This window comes from Clupea harengus, chromosome 12 (genome assembly GCF_900700415.2).
Source record: "Clupea harengus chromosome 12, Ch_v2.0.2, whole genome shotgun sequence".
NCBI classification, from domain to species: Eukaryota; Metazoa; Chordata; class Actinopteri; order Clupeiformes; family Clupeidae; genus Clupea; species Clupea harengus.
In genome coordinates, this window is record NC_045163.1 from 25,532,031 (window position 1) to 25,548,479 (window position 16,449).

The 16,449-nt window shown below is 48.1% G+C and overlaps 1 pseudogene; it reads left to right on the top strand.

Moving 5' to 3' along the window:
* LOC116222985 overlaps positions 1–16,449 on the top strand; it is a 99,449-nt pseudogene that overhangs the window by 68,708 nt on the left and 14,292 nt on the right.

Genomic DNA, 16,449 nt, shown 5'->3' on the forward strand with positions numbered 1-16,449 from the left:
TCAGAAACACACACACACACAGAAGTTCTGATTTGCAGTGACTACTGCGGTTTCATCCACCCCTCAGTCAGTATCCAACGACAATGCTTTCCCCCTGTTGGCCACACCAAGCAGTGCATGCGAGTTTGCGATCGTACACTCTTATCTGATGTATTATGTGAATTGGAAATGAGTTAAAGTTGAAGACTTTGCTGCAATGACATGATGCTGTCATATTATCATTTTTGTGTTCTTTTTTGTATTTTTCTTTTTTCTGTTTCCTTTTTGTTGTTATAGTTTCATTTGTGATTCTGGGCGACATTGCCTGTCAGTTCGACATCGCAAAAAATGCTGGTAAGTTGGTTTTCAAATAACAAGCTCTTAGTGATGCACTTGTCATGCTGTTGCTATTATTATTTTATATTTTTCTTTTGTTAAGTTTTTTTTTTTTTTTTCCCTCCGTTCAGTTTGACTCATTTCAACAAATTATTTTTATATTTTTGAGTGGTTTGAACTCATCGATATGCTGGTTCCTAATCCTCGTGCACATGATTGGACCTGGGCCTTTTTGTTTTAATACATTTGGTTTCTTTTCTCCCCGGTTTTGGACTCACATCTCATGCGCCCGCTCCCCTTGCCCGCGCGGGTTCCTCCGTACGTGATGTTATGCCGTGTGGAATGTCTGGTTCTGGGGGTTGTGGCGCGCTCTTAGGACCATCCTCCTGAAGAGTCGATCAGTGTTGCTTGCTGTGATATGGGGCGCTTATGGGAGATGTTCTCTCACCACCCCCCCCACCCCCCACCCCATTCCTCCTGCCCGCCCGACCCTTGACCCCGCCTGCACCGTGCTGCCCCCTTCCCACCACATGCCACCACCTCACAGCCTGAGTCACATCCTCCTTCTTCCGCCCCTTAATTTTTCTCTTCTCTCCTTATTTCTTTGCCATTACTTATCGGCTCTATAACGTGCATGTGTGAGTGAGAGCAAACGAGAGAGAGAGAGAGAGAGAAAAAAAAAGCCTGTCTCTGCATTTTGTCAGTCTTGCCAGACAAAATAAATGTGTTGTTGCTACGTGTACTTATATTCACTCCCTCTCGATGAATAATTTATGCATTTATATATATATATATATATAATATATATATATATATATATATATATATTTATTTTTTTTCTTTTTTTTTTTCTTCCCTCAGTTGTGTTGTTGGGTGAGCAGTATATGTGAGGTGTAAATCAAGGTGGAAGAACAGTGAGAAGTTAGAGGGTTTGTGGGCGTCTTGATGATTCCGTTAAATGCAAGCGTTTTTCGGTTGCCCACCCTAGTCCTGTCCCCAGATCCTCCATTGCCCCGAGTGTGTCTCAGAGGAACACGTCACCACAGCTGACACGACACTGAACGTCACGTAACGTCACTTATCTTCTGTCCTACTGGCAAGCAGTCTTGCTCTGCTATTTCTGAACGTACTGCCCCGTTCTTGACTTACCCACCAGTAGATCGACTTTGAACTGCTCTTATGTTTGTGATTTTGCGCATAAACATTTTTTTTGGGAAGCTGCATTTTTATGTTTGCTGTATGATTTAATGATTATCAATAACTGTCCTTTTATTTTTTTTTGTGATGGCATGATATGCTGTGGCTTCTAACCAGCTAGTGTCTTCCCACCTAATAAGGGAGAGAAGGAGGGATGGAGAGAAGGAGGGAGGGAGAGAAGGAGGGAGGGAGGGAACAAAGATGCAGTAAGGAAAGGGAAAGAGGGCAGGAAGGGGGGATGAGGAGAGAGCCAGAGGAGGGGGAGAGCCCGTGGGGAGGGACTGTGTCTATGAGGAGAAGATAGGAGGAGAACCCAGCAGGCCTATGTGAGATCTGCTCTTCGGCTTTCAAGAAGGCTCTCCATGTTCCTAGCGGCCCAGGAGCAGCTCAGGACTAAGCTTTGAAACACTCTCTGACAAAAGCAATCAATTCCAAACTCCCCACCCACCCAGTTTGTTGCGTTTTTCCTTTTGATTGAGCACGAGTCAACCTTTTGGTTTTCTTTTTTCGTTAAGTCGCTCTAATTGCTTTCACTAGGGTAAGAGGGTAATTTGTTTTAATCACCGACTGGGACATTCAAATCCATAGGGCTCCCCTGTACTTATTTCCAAGTCAGCAGTTGCCGGCAGGATTTTCCGGGGGAAAAGTACCTGTGAGTTGGGGGCAACCCCCTCTCCTCTCCATGATATGTTAGCCTATAGCCTGTAGCAGAGCTACCTGTGGATGACCTCCTGTGCCTGCTGGCTAATCTCCTGGGCTTTAAGCAGTAATGGCCCTGGGCTCTAGGTGTAGGTCTGAGTGACAGGAGACCCTCCACTGCCTGGGGAGGTGTGGGTGGGTGGATGGGTGGGTATGCGGCAGCGCGGGCAGGCGACTGGGTCTGTTCTCCACACTCGGAGAATGGGTTCAGGTGATCCCTCGGGAGGACGGGTTGGCTAAACGAGTGTGAATCCCCTCCCCCAGTAGGCCCTAGTGCGATGTGAGTGTTAGCGGAGAAGGAACAGGGTTGCGCTACATGGCTGATGTGTTTGGGCTGAGTGTGGAGCCACCCTGCTGCGCGCTGTGACCTCCGCCCCATAGGGGGTGCTGTGTTGGAGTGCTGTTTGGATTTGCATTGTCTAGGCTGGTTCTCATCAGTGTGTCTTGTTTTTGCCCCCTTTTCTCTCCTTTCTTTCTTTCTTTCTTTCTCTTATCCTTTGTTTCTCTCGCTCTTTCTGTCTCCTTCCTATAGTCCACACCCCTGCACCTAGCGGCTGGATACACGGCGTGAGGATAGTGCAGCTCCTCCTGCAGCATGGCGCAGACGTTCATGCCAAGGACAAAGGGTATGTAATGATTCCCTCTTCCTTCCCTTTTTCTTGTCTTTTCTTCTCTTTTTCTTGTCTTTTCTTCTCTTTTTCTTGTCTTTTCTTTTCTTTTTCTTGTCTTTTCTTTCCTTTTTCTTGTCTTTTCTTTTCTTTTTCTTGTCTTTTCTTCTCTTTTTCTTGTCTCTTCCTTTCCTTTTTTCTTTCACTCGTCATGATGCCCTCAGTCCTGTCGAATCAGTTCCCCTCCTCTGCACTCTTTCACACCTTCAGTAATGGGCTTGTCTCGGAGGCTGTGTTGACACATAAGCACAGAATACACTTGGGGGTCAGGAATCAAATTTGGGGGAGGATGGCAAGGAGGGCCCCTGGGGCGGGGGAGAGTATTGATCCAAACTGGAACAGGCCAGAGAAGTGTGAAGTGGTGCTCTGTCCAAAACATAATACTTTTCTTTCTTGTGTTCTCCCACCTCTACCCCCTCCATCTCTCTCTTCTCTCTCTCTCTGTCTCTTTTCTCTCTCTCTCTCTTCTCTCTTTCTCTCTTTTCTCTCTCTCTCTCTCACTCTCGCCCCCTTTATATGCCCTCTCTCTCTCTTTCTTTCTTTTTCTCTCTCTGTTTCTCTTGCAAACCTCTATTCCTCTTGTCACCCCTCTCCTTTTCTACATCTCTCTATCTCTCTCTCTCTCTCTCTCTTCTCTCTCTCTCTCTCTCCTACAGTGGCCTCGTTCCCCTTCACAACGCCTGTTCCTACGGCCATTACGAGGTCACCGAGCTTCTGCTGAAGGTAAGGACCAAACTCCCCCCCCCCCCCCCTAAATCCTCTCCCTCCTTCCTCCATTTCTCCACCTCCTCCAGAGCCAAAGTGCTGTCAGAGTAACGCACACTTCGGACGATGCCTCGCCCCTCAATTGGCATCATCGTGCACACATTTCTCCCCCTCCTCCCTGACAGGCTTTTAGTAAGGACTTATTATCGTTCACCCCCCACCCCCCAAATACATCTCCGGTATTCATCAAACAAATCGGTTTGGCCTTAATGTTGGTCTTGCTGTACTTGAATCACAGCTCACAAGGCTGACGGTGACTCGTGGCCACGAAAAAAAACAGAAATCAATTCTCTCCTCTTGTTTGTATGCGGTGGTGGTGGTGAGGGGAAGGAGGACCTGAAAGGGAACCTCACAGCACTGTGAGAGCGTCACAGGCCTTGGTATGGGGCAAGATCTTTCCAAAAAAGTGGACAGACCTGAGCGTGCTGCGTCCCCTTGAAAGATAGATAGATACTTTATTAATCCCGAGGGAAAGAGCCTCGATGAAGAGCCTTGATTTCTCGACCAATTTCCCGCCTTGAGCTTGACTCTCATAGAGATGACACTAGCTGTACACAGGGCAGGGTGCCATAGTCCAGAGAGCAAACGACTGACTGCTTCTGGGAGAAGAGGACGTGGGGAGGGGAGACCATCAGGAAAATGGCAGATGAAATCATATACATATCAGGAAGAGTATGCAAGCATACACGTGGTAAATGTACACGGCATACATGTGGTAGATGTATACAATACATACAAACATAACATGACACATACACGATGCATACAAAAGTGATAGGATAAGGAGGATAAGGTGGGGAGAGCTCATGCAAGTATTGTACAACATTTTAGTGCAGTGTTTCTCAAACTTTTTCAGACCAAGGACCACTTAGCCAATACAAAAAAACTCGCGGACCATCTAACTAAATAGTATATCCCCGGAACAACAGGCCTCCTACCCAGACCTGGCGCCAGACAATTCTTAGCGGCACATTATTTTCGCGGATGGGCACTCCTTTTTTTTTCGTACCGGTAGACTAGTTATAGATATGACAATGTGCTAGGCAAAGCATCTGGAACCCTGCTCCATGCATGACTTGGTTATGTTACAAACTATTAGTTCGCTCACAGCCTCATACTCCCATCACACACTCAGACACGCCAATGTATCACACAACACAACCAATAAACACAACGATGCGTAATTGCGCATACCGACCACGCGACCGCAGTCATTCACTACCAACCGTAGGCTAGACGACTGGCATTAATATAGCCATCCTAGTAGTCAACTTTTCATAATTAAGAGTTGTCATTATCCAACGTCACACAACACAGAATATAGTTATCACCTTGTTGTCTCCGCAGTGGGAGAAAAAAAACGCTGTTTGAATGCAGCTCCGCGGTGGGATGATGCCCAGTGTGGCTGAACCATCTCGCCCTTGCGAAACTTTCTCCTTGTCTGTGTCAGAGGCATTATCATTTCATTTTCTTTTCATTGTCCCTGTCTTAAGCCACCAATACATGACCTTGTTAATAGATTAGGCAACTCTTTAATAGATTAGGCTACTACTGACTGTGTTCTCCTCGTTCTGAGTTGTATGTTAGAAATGTCGCAATAATTAACTTGCGGCCGTCGCGGACCATTACGGGGCACTGGCGGACCACACTTTGAGAACGACTGGTTTAGTGGGTACACAGTGTGCTCGTAAGGTTACTATTACAAGGGTTAGTAGAGTAATGGAACAGAAAACTGTGTTGATGGTGGTAATTATTTGGATTGCAGGTAACTGCTAGCAGAGAGTATTGGGTAGAGAGTAGAGAGTCTACAGCAGCATCCCACAGTGAAGATTGTCTCTTTTCCCCTCCTAGACTAAGTGAGTGGGTAGAGTTTGGTTGCCTAATACGCGTATATGTACTTAATGGATACGGTGATGAGAAACAATGTTTCCACAGATATCAGCATTTGCGAGCAGAGGTCACGCTTTAAGAGAGAGAAAAATTTGGTTAGTTAACATCAATCCATTTAGGTAAACAATTAGCAGTAGGCAATATGACCACTTTATCAGAATCAGTATTAGTATAATATGATCTAAAAGGAGAGGGAGAGGCTGCACGGGAAGGCGTAGGGGAATTGTGTTTATGTTTAGTTTAGACGAGTTATGTTTGCGGATTTTAGTTAAAGATAGTAAGGGTGGCAGGATACACAACAGTGCCCAACCTGGCTGGCGACAGCAGCAACACGCATCGCATGCTGTTGATGTTATTGATATTGGGAATTTGATATGTGTTTAGTTGTGATGAGTTATGTTTAGTTATGTTGGCTGGGTGCATGGGGATTTTTTAGTTATACAAGCATAGTAAGGGTGGCAGGATACAGTGGCAGTGCACAACTGGCTGGCGACAGCCGCAACAAGCGCTGTATGCTGCACCCGGCATCCGTAAAGGCACTCCTTCACGGTACAATATGCGCTGTCTGTAGCCCACTCCTGCTAAGCACAACAACATGGTTCGCAAGAACAGTGAAGAATGTTGCAACAGGTGACGGGTTGTTGATGCATTATTCATGACTATGGGATGCACTAAAGAGGAATGTCTTTAGTCTCAATTTAAATATAGAAAGGGTGTCTGCATCTCGGATGGAAGCAGGGGAAGATTATTCCACAGGAGGGGGGCTCGATAGCAAAAAAGCTCTGCCTCCTATTGTGCTTTTTGATATTCTTGGAATTACAAGGAGACCTGCACTCTGGGAACAAAGTGATCACGGTGGGCAATAGGGGACAACTAATTCCTTGAGGTAATTTGTAGCTAAGCCGTTTAGGACTTTGTACAGTATGTTAGAAGGGGTACTTTGAAATCGATTCTACTTTTTACAGGGAGCCAGTGCAGAGAGGCAAGTACTAGTAGTAGGTTTAGGTCTAATAAGTGTGCGAGTAGCAGCATTCTGTAGTGTGTTGGAGTTGGAGGCTCTTCGTTGAGTTGTTTCGCTACATCCAGACAGGAGACCTTTGCAGTAGTCTAGTCGCGACGTCATAAAAGCGTGGATTCGGGGGTTTTTTGCATCTTAGAGGGATAGGACATTTCTGATTTTGGCAATAATGCGTAGATGAAATAATGATGAATGAATGAATGTCTTTGAGATCAAGTAGGAGGTCTTGGTTGATAATTACACCAAGATTTTTCATACTTTTGTGGATGTTAATGAGATGCCGTCGAGTCACGGTAGATGGCTAGATAATGTAATTCTCAATTGGGCCTACAAGCATAACCTCAGTTTATGAGTTAAGGAGCAGGAAGTTGTTAGTCATCCAAGCTTTTACGTCTTGCACGCAGGCTCTATCTTGAGTAGTTGTATAATTTCATCAGGTTTCATGGATAGGTAAAGTTGGGTGTCATCAGCATAGCAATGGAAGTTAATGCCATGCTTCATTATGACCGCACCTAAGGGTAGCATGCTTCTCTATGACAACACCTAAGGGTAGCATGGACAAGAAGAAGAACAAGGGTCCAAACACTGAGCCTTGGGGAACACCATAACTTACTCTGGTGTGATTGGATGACTTATTATGGACATGAACAAATTGATGACGGTCGGAAAGGTAAGACCAAAACCAAGATAGGGCACAGCCTGTTGATGTTCTGTAGCAAAATATGATGATCTATAGTGTCGAAAGCAGCACTAAGGCCTAGAGGAACAAGTATTGAAATAGTAGGCACGTTGATGATTTAGATAAGGAGATCAGGGAATTGAATTCAGGGAGGTCAATGGGTGTGAAGGCTTCCAGGTTGTGGGGGAGTGACAGAGGTAGTCATAGTGCATCGTGGAAGGGCTATAGGGTCATGGAGGGGGAGGAGACTGTGATTGGAGCTTAGGTTCTGCACCGAGGCCCTGTACTAAATAAGGCTTTGGTGAGTAGCATCACACTCACAAGAACGTGCAAACACACTGCCAATGCAAGCATCAGTGTTTGATTAGTCCTCAGCTACTGTGCTGCAGGTCTTTTACTAAAGAAGTTTTCACACACACACACACACACACACACACACACACACACACCACACACACACACACACACACACACAAAATGTTCCGGCATGAGGTGTGATTATCGACGCGCGGGCAGCTTTCAGCTCTCCGCTCTCTTAAAGCCCAGCGTCCAGCATCTCCGGTTTCCCCCTTCCTCCAGCCGCTCCATCGATCCGACACTTCAAGCCTCTCCAGCATTAGCTCTGATGGCATCAAACAAAAAATAAACCAGCGTGGTAAAGGAGAAGAAAGGTTAGAGAAAATGTTTTTTCTCTGCCAGCTGTCTTCTCACATTCGAACGTTATGAGAGGAAGGAAAGTCTAAATCTAAATGTACAGCAGGCCCAGTAGTGTGGTTTTTTCTTCTTCTTCTTTTTTGTTTTCTTTCTTTTTTTTTTCTTTCTTTTTTTCTGCACAGTGTGGATCTGGGCTCCAGAGACCTAAAGCATTATATGAGCTCAGAAGTCTTTCATCTGACAGATTAGCGACGCTGGGTTACATAAGACATTAAACCAGCGGTGAACTTCACTCCGACCCCCCCACCCCACCCCACCCCACCTACTCCCTCTCAAAAGAATGAACGTCCTCCTCAAACCTAGTGTGTTCCAGGGAACACACAAACCAGTGCAATGTATATATATACCTTTCATGTGTTGTGAGTGGCTGTGGATAAAAACATCCTCATAATGATTCAAATGCAGTTGAAATGCAGTTGAATGAAACCCTCCGGCTGTTGCGTTTCCTGTGTGTTCATGTGTCCCCCTTGTCAACATCCGTTTGCAGCTCCCGGCCCTAAATTGGTCATAGAGTTAGCCGGCGCTAATTCCATTTCTGGAGTGTGCCCGTCTCTCCCCTGGTGGGCGGTGAGCCTTCTCATTGTTTGTTTTGCCAAATGGAGTGGTGAGTCCGGAGTGCTGGTTCACCGGTCACCGGTGGCAACGTGGGAATACGGTTGGCCGGTGTGGTGGCTGCAGCGTTGATGACTGCTGTTGGTAATATCTCACTTACGCTGGCTCACCTGTTTGTTTTCTGTGTGTGTGTGTGTGTGTGTGTGTGTGTGTGTGTGTGTGTGTGTGTGTGCTGCAGCACGGCGCGTGTGTGAACGCCATGGACCTGTGGCAGTTCACCCCTCTGCACGAGGCGGCGTCGAAGAACCGAGTGGAGGTGTGTTCCCTGCTGCTGAGCCACGGAGCCGACCCCACGCTGGTCAACTGCCACGGGAAGAGCGCCGTCGACATGGCCCCTACTCCAGAGCTCAAGGAGAGGCTCACATGTGAGACACACACACACACACACACACACACACACACACACACACACACACACACACACAGGATGAGCGCCGTCGACATGGCCCCCACTCCAGAGCTCAAGGAGAGGCTCACATGTGAGACACACACACACACACACACACACACACACACACACACACACACACACACACACAGGATGAGTGCCGTCGACATGGCCCCCACTCCAGAACTCAAGGAGAGTCTCACACACACATTCACACAGACACACACACGCACAGACATGCAGACACACGCATGCACAGAGCAGACACACTCACGCACGTATTCATGCGCACAACTGTCAGATGGACAAAGACTAGACACTTTGACTATCTGACTGCTTCTGTGTGTGTGTGTGTGTCTTCATACCTACACACACACACACACACGCTCATGCCATGAAATGGGAAAGGAGGAACATTTCCAGACAGTTTTGGAGTTATACAAACTGTGGTGCTGTCAGAACATTTCTCGGAGCACGTCAAAATCCTGAAGAACAGGATCTGAAGAACATCGAAATGTCACAATGCTGAGGCCAATTTAAGCAGCGATTCTCCGAAGCTGTGGTCATCCACTGAGACTAAAGTGGAGGCAGCCAGAGTCCGCTGGTAAACTTTTGAAGGACTCGTCTGATGAGAGCGATATGAAATCTGGGTGAATATGAAGAGGCCAGCTCTGGTTCCTCATCATCAGTATGCACAACCAGCCCGCGCTCAGAGCTAGACACCCGTGCCGCCTGTCGCTCATCACAGGGTCGACACGTCTCTGATGAAGGGCTCAAACGCAATCTCTCTCTCTCTCTCTCTCTCTCTCTCTCTCTCTCTCTCTTTCTCTCTCTCTCTCTCTCTCTCTCTCTCTCTCTCTCTTTCTTTCTCTCTTTCTCTCTCTTTCTCTCTCTCTCTCTCTCTCTCTCTCTCTTTCTCTCTCTCTCTCTCTCTTTCTTTCTCTCTCTCTCTCTCTCTCTCTCTGTCGTTCTCTCTCACCCTCACTCTTTTCTTCCTCGCACTGTCTTTCAGCCTCTTTCTCTCTTTTTTCCTTGAGAAAGTGAATGGCACCAGCTTGTTTCAGAGCTGTGTTGTCTCTTTTATCATCTCTCTCTCTGTATCATGCCATCTCTCTCTCTCTTTTTTTGCCTCATTTCATCTGTAAGTCTGTTATATGATCACAACCCCGCCACCCTCATCTGTGAGTCTCTCAAATGCCCCCCACCCCACCCCACCCCACCCTCATCTGTGAGTCTCTCAAATGCCCCCCACCCCACCCCCACCCCCCCATCTGTGAGTCTCTCAAATGCCCCCCACCCCACCCCACCCTCATCTGTGAGTCTCTCAAATGCCCCCCACCCCACCCCACCCTCATCTGTGAGTCTCTCAAATGCCCCCCACCCCACCCCCCCATCTCTTCCTCTCACTCATGTCTCTGAGTGGCCGCTGCTTAGTCTGTCACTTTCTGTCAGACACCGGGGAGCCAAGCAGATTACTGTGTGACAGTGTGTGTGTGACTGTGTGTGTGTGTGACTGTGTGTGTGACTGTGTGTGTGTGTGCATGCAGAGCTGTGACTCTGTGGAGCCTATTTTAAATGTATAATATTTTAATCCTGCGTTATTCATGCCTGAGAGAGATACAGTAGCTGGCCGGGTGGAGATGTAATGGCTTTGGCAGCCCCCAGCCCCTAGTACAAACGTGTGTGTGTGTGTGTGTGTGCGTGTGTGTGCGTGTGTGTGTGTGTGTGTGTGTGTGTGTGTGTGTGTGTGTGTGTGTGTGTGTGTGTGTGTGTGTGTGTGTGTGTGTGTGTTTTGAAGAGGAGAGGCTGTGAGAGTGCTGGCACTGTGAATACTGAGGCAGCCTGGGAGATCAGTGTTCTGCGATGGTTTCTAACCCCCTCATCCTAATATAAGTGTTGGGTGTTTGTCATGGTCTAGCCCTGATCAACACCACACACATGATGTTTATTAGTTGGGTGTTTGTCATGGTCTAGCCCTGATCAACACCACACACATGATGTTTATTAGTTGGGTGTTTGTCATGGTCTAGCCCTGATCAACACCACAGACATGATGTTTATTAGTTGGGTGTTTGTCATGGTCTAGCCCTGATCAACACCACAGACATGATGTTTCTTAGTTGGGTGTTTGTCATGGTCTAGCCCTGATTAACACCACAGACATGATGTTTATTAGTTGGCCGTTCCAGTGGCAGGGGTGGATCCTCTCCAACATACAAAGATTTACGGCACGGATGCCACAACGTCAGAAACAAGCCGTTGGAAATGAACAGCCGGCATACTAACGTCACCAGGCGGAGCCAGGACCAGGCCAGCCATGTGACATTGAAAACCGTCACGAACACGCACACCTCGTGTTTTGTTTTGACTCCTTTCAGCTCCAAACGGACCAGAACCGCATGTGCCCCAGAAGCTTGTTTACTAGTGAAAATAAGCGAACGCAACAGCAAGTGATATTTTTACGGACACAGACCCAAAGTAACAAGCGTGGACAGGCTGCCAAACCGAACAGTTGGTGCAGGTAGTGGAACTCCAGGGTGCAGATCTGGACGGTGTGTTCCCATCACCCCGTCCAGCTCGGAGGCTGGGAGCCAATCAGTGGCCTCCGTTAGTGTTCTGGCTTGGGCTTGCCCAGTGTGAAGAACATATGGCCTGAGTGTCTGGTCCTTCTCTTCCATCGCACGCACACACACACACACACACTCACTCTCTTTCCAACCTCACACACACTCTCTTTCCCGCTCCCGCTCACCTTATCTCTCTCTCTCTCTCTCTATCTATCTCTTTCTCCCGGGAACAGATGAGTTTAAGGGCCACTCTCTGCTCCAGGCGGCCCGCGAGGCAGACATGGCGAAGGTGAAGAAGACCTTGGCTCTGGAGATCATCAACTTCAAGCACCCGCAGACCCACGAAACAGCCCTGGTGAGACCCCGTAGCTCTCTCCCTCCGATAACACCTGCCACATGCCTTTAAGGGAGGTTTAGATGGCACATGCCTTTAAGGGAGAGTATGCCACCTGCCTTTAAGGGAGAGTATGCCACCTGCCTTTAAGGGAGGGTATGCCACATGCCTTTAAGGGAGGGTATGCCACCTGCCTTTAAGGGAGGGTATGCCACCTGCCTTTAAGGGAGGGTATGCCACCTGCCTTTAAGGGAGGGTATGCCACCTGCCTTTAAGGGAGGGTATGCCAGGGTTAGATGGCACAGACAGTTCTGTGACCTCCCCTATGCCCCCCTGCTCTTGCATCCCCGTCATGCTCTTCAATTTTCCACTATTCATTCTTCATGGCTGAGAATGTAGTCATCAGTTTCTGATTAAGTATTATTCTTATTTTATAATAGTAAGAAGCGTTGTCATTAACATTAAACATTAACATTAAACAGTAATGTTAATGTCTGTGCCTCCACTCTATAGTCAGTGGATGACATGATGAACACATAACAATATGGAGTAGGAATACATGTATTCTGATCACATGCGTGACCTCGTGACCTCGTGATTGACCTCTGCTCTCTGAAACTGGTCACTGTTGTACTGTGGGTGAGGAGGGTGTGTTTTGGGTCTGGAAAGTGTGTTTTGGGTCTGGAGAGTGTGTGTTTATGTTTATGCGTGTGCGTCTGCGCGCGTGTTGTGTGAACTGTTCTGAGGTGACTCAAGAGAGCGCTTGTCTTTGTTGTGTGTGTGTGTGTGTGTGTGTGTGTGTGTGTGTGTGTGTGTGTGTGTGTGTGTGTCCCGCAGCACTGTGTGGTGGCGTCTCCTCACCCCAAACGCAAGCAAGTCACCGAGCTGCTGCTGCGCAAGGGAGCCAACGTCAACGAGAAGAACAAAGAGTGAGTGAACCCTCCAGTCACACTATGCCTTCCTTTCTCTCTCTCTCTGTCTCTCTCTCACTCTGTCTCTCTCTCTCTCTCTCTCACTCTGTCTTTCTTTCTCACTCTGTCTCTCTCTCTCTCTCTCTCTCTCTCTCTCTCTCTCTCTCTCTTTCTCTTCCTCTGTCTCTCTCTCTCACTCTGTCTCTCTCTCTCTCTTTCTCTCTCTCACTCACTCCCTCTTGCTCCCTGCCCCAGGCCCTCTTTCTTGCTCTTACTTTCTTTCTCTCTCTCTCTCTCTCTCTCTCTCTCTCTCTCTCTCTCTCTCTCTCATCCCTTAGATGTGTCAGAATGTTTTTTTAAGGTTCTATTTTCTCGTTGAAGACTTCTACTCTTTCTCTCTCTCTTTGTCTCTCTCTCTCGCGCCCCCTCTATCTGCCATCAAAGGAGTAATTATCACAGCATTTAGACAATTAGCCGAACATAATTGTCTCTTGGTCTTGTTCCCTCTCTCTCTCTCTATCTCTCTCTCTCTCTCTCTCTCTCTCTCTCTCTCTCTCTCTCTCTGTTTAGTTTCATGATGCCGCTTCACGTTGCAGCAGAGAGGGCTCATAATGACATCATAGAGGTGCTGCAGAAACACGGGGCCAAGGTACGCATCACTTCCTGTCTAATCAATGCCGTAATTTCTCACACACACACACACACACACACACACACACACACACACACACACCAACACTCTAATTTCCTCTTACTGCAGTTATAGCCTCAGCAAAGTCCCTTAAAGCAGGAAAGCACTCCTCTCCACAGATCAGAGGCTCAAGTAAACCAACACAGCTAATGCCTCTCCTAAAGTAAAGAAAAAAAAAGATGAAAATGTCAATACCAGCCAAATCCCTTTTTTCAGACAAGCGCAGAGTCCTCAAAATGAAATCCTCCGTGGGATCAAACGCCCCTTCCCTCCCCGAAGCGGTATCCGCTTGACGTCACCGCGCGGCATGTTGAATAGAGAGAGAGAGATGGTGTGACCAGCTCACTGTCTATTCACTTGTGAATGAGGAGAAGAGCATTCACTCACTCCCACTATCTGGCTCCACATTTGCCATTTGCCTGCCTGCCTGCCAGCCGTCCTGGTGCAGCGTGCTCCTTGATCACTGTGTGTGTGTGTGTGTGTGTGTGTGTGTGTGTGTGGGTGGAAGAGAGCAAATGAGAGTGCAGGAGAGAGAGGGTGTGTGTTTGAGTGGGAGGAAACGAGGCACAGTGTAGTGTTGCAATATTTTTTAGCCGAATATTACATTGAGACAGCAACGGCAAGTATCAATATTAATTTATTTAATATTATGATTTTAATATTTATTTTGGTACTCTGTTGCTTCTGAAGTCGCATGAGATGACGCAAGACCTTGTTCTTCTCTTGAGTCATGGTTGAAAATGGAGAGGACGTCGGAGAAGGAGTTTACCACGCACCCAATTGCAGAGTATTGCAGAATCGAATCTCAATACCTGCTATATTGTAAAGAATCACAAAAATATCATCTCGTGGCCCAAATATCGCAATGGTATCGTAGCGTCGCCCTTGAGGCAACCCCACCCCTGGTGTGTATGTTGTTGTATGAGTGTGTGTATGTAAGACAGAGAAAGTGTGTTTGTGTGTATATATATATATATGTGTGTGTGTGTGTAGGGGGAGAGAGAAAGAGAGACAGCAGAGAACTGTTTCCGAAAGAACGCAGTGAAGTCGGCCGTTGGATCGTGTTATTAAATCAGCGGCATCAGCGGCCGGTGGGCAAATAAGTCTCCTGCCGATCAATGGGGCTCTTTTCTCCGAGCGCCATCAGATAAGCATCGACAGATTGATTAGTCATCCTGCCGCCGCCACCACGCTGCTCACAGACCTGAGGCGATGCTGAGAGCGGTGGCCCCCCACGGTTAGGATGGCCACGACATAAGTTATTTCACCGCTGGAAAATAAGTCCCCTGGCTTAGACTAGCCGTCTGACTCTACCTGACAGAATTAGAGGTTAACAGTGGTTAGTATGCAGTGGTTAGTATGCAGTGCTGCTCCTTGAAAGAAGGTTTGGAGGAAAGATTGGGACGTTGCAGGTGAACAACAATCAAGTGTCTTTCCCTCCTTTTCGTCTCTCCTCTCTCCATCTGCGGTGCTTTGAATACAATCGTCTGCATTACGCCTCTCTCTCTCTCCCTCTCTCTCTCTCCTGTCGAGGCGAGATGAAGGCTTCATCTGGCCCTGATACACCGGCCGCATACCTAAACACCCCCAACCCTAAACACACCCCAGTGCCTCAGTCCATCACTGCCAGGCCGTCTAATCTCTCTCCCTCGCTCGCTCGCTGACATTTCCACAGTGCTGTGCGGCTGCCGGGAGGCACTTAGCAGGGGAGCTGGGGGTGGTCTGGAGAGAGGGAGAGAGATGGAGGGAGAGAGAGAGAGAGAGAGAGAGAGAGAGAGAGGGCTGAGCTGAGGTGTGTGTCCATTTAGGAGAGGGAGAAAGGGAGAGAAGAAAAACAGGGATAGAAAGATTTGTGGAGGAGGGAGGGAGAGGGGGAGGGTGTTAGTTGACAAAGATGGGAGAGGGTGAGGAAAATAAGGAGAAAAAGATTGCTGCTGTGTAAAGGATAGAAGGCCTTGGCAAGGACAAGAGAGAGAGAGAGAGAGAGAGAGAGAGAGAGAGAGAGAGAGAGAGAGAGAGAGAGAGAGAGAGAGAGAGAGAGAGCGAGCAAGCAAGAGGAGAACAGGACGTGCAGAGGAAAGAAAACAGGGAGAACAGATGAGAGCCCTGCTGTGGTGTGAGAAACCGGTTGCATTACCGGGAGAGAGGAGGAAGAGGAGGAGGAGGAGGAGGATGATTTGGTTTGTATCCGTATCAAAAAAAGATGAAGCAGAGAGAGAACAGCTGTAAGGAGAGACAGAGGGAGGACCGGAGGAAGGACAAGGAGATGAGCAGAGAAGAGAGGAGAGGAGAGGAGAGAGCGCTCTGATGTGGGAAGGGCACATAGGAGGGAGAGGGAGGAGAGGAGTGGAGGAAGGGTGGATGAGGTGAGAGGAGAGAGAGGAGAGGAGAGAAGTGGAGGGTGGAAAGATGGAAGAGAGGAGAGTGCTGCTGTGGGTAGGGCCCATAGGAAGGAGAGGGTGGAGAGGAGAGGACAGGACAGGAGTGTAGTAGAGGAAGGATGAGGTGAGAGGAGTGAAGAGAGGAGAGGAGAGAAGAGAAGGAAGGATGGGTGAGAGGAGAGGAGGGAGGATGGGTGAGAGGAGTGAAGAGAGGAGAGGAGGAAGGATGGGTGAGAGGAGAGGAGAGGAGGAAGGATGGGTGAGAGGAGAGGAGAGGAGAGGAGGGAGGATGGGTGAGAGGAGTGAAGAGAGGAGAGGAGAGGAGGGAGGGAGCTGCTGTTGCTGTGAGGCGGCCCGGTGGTAAACAGATGGCACAGGTCTAGCCCAGCACTGAGCAGGCCACAGAGCGTGGAGCAGTGAGAGCCACTCTCCAAAGTAAACAACACACACACACACACACACACACACACACACACACACACACACATACACAGAGAGAGAGAAGTACGCATACACACACACTCTCACTCACTCTCACACACCACTCACCACTCACCACAGCCAGCGGAGAGACACTTGGCCGCCAGATGCACAGAGAGGGAGAAGAGGGTGGCAGAAAG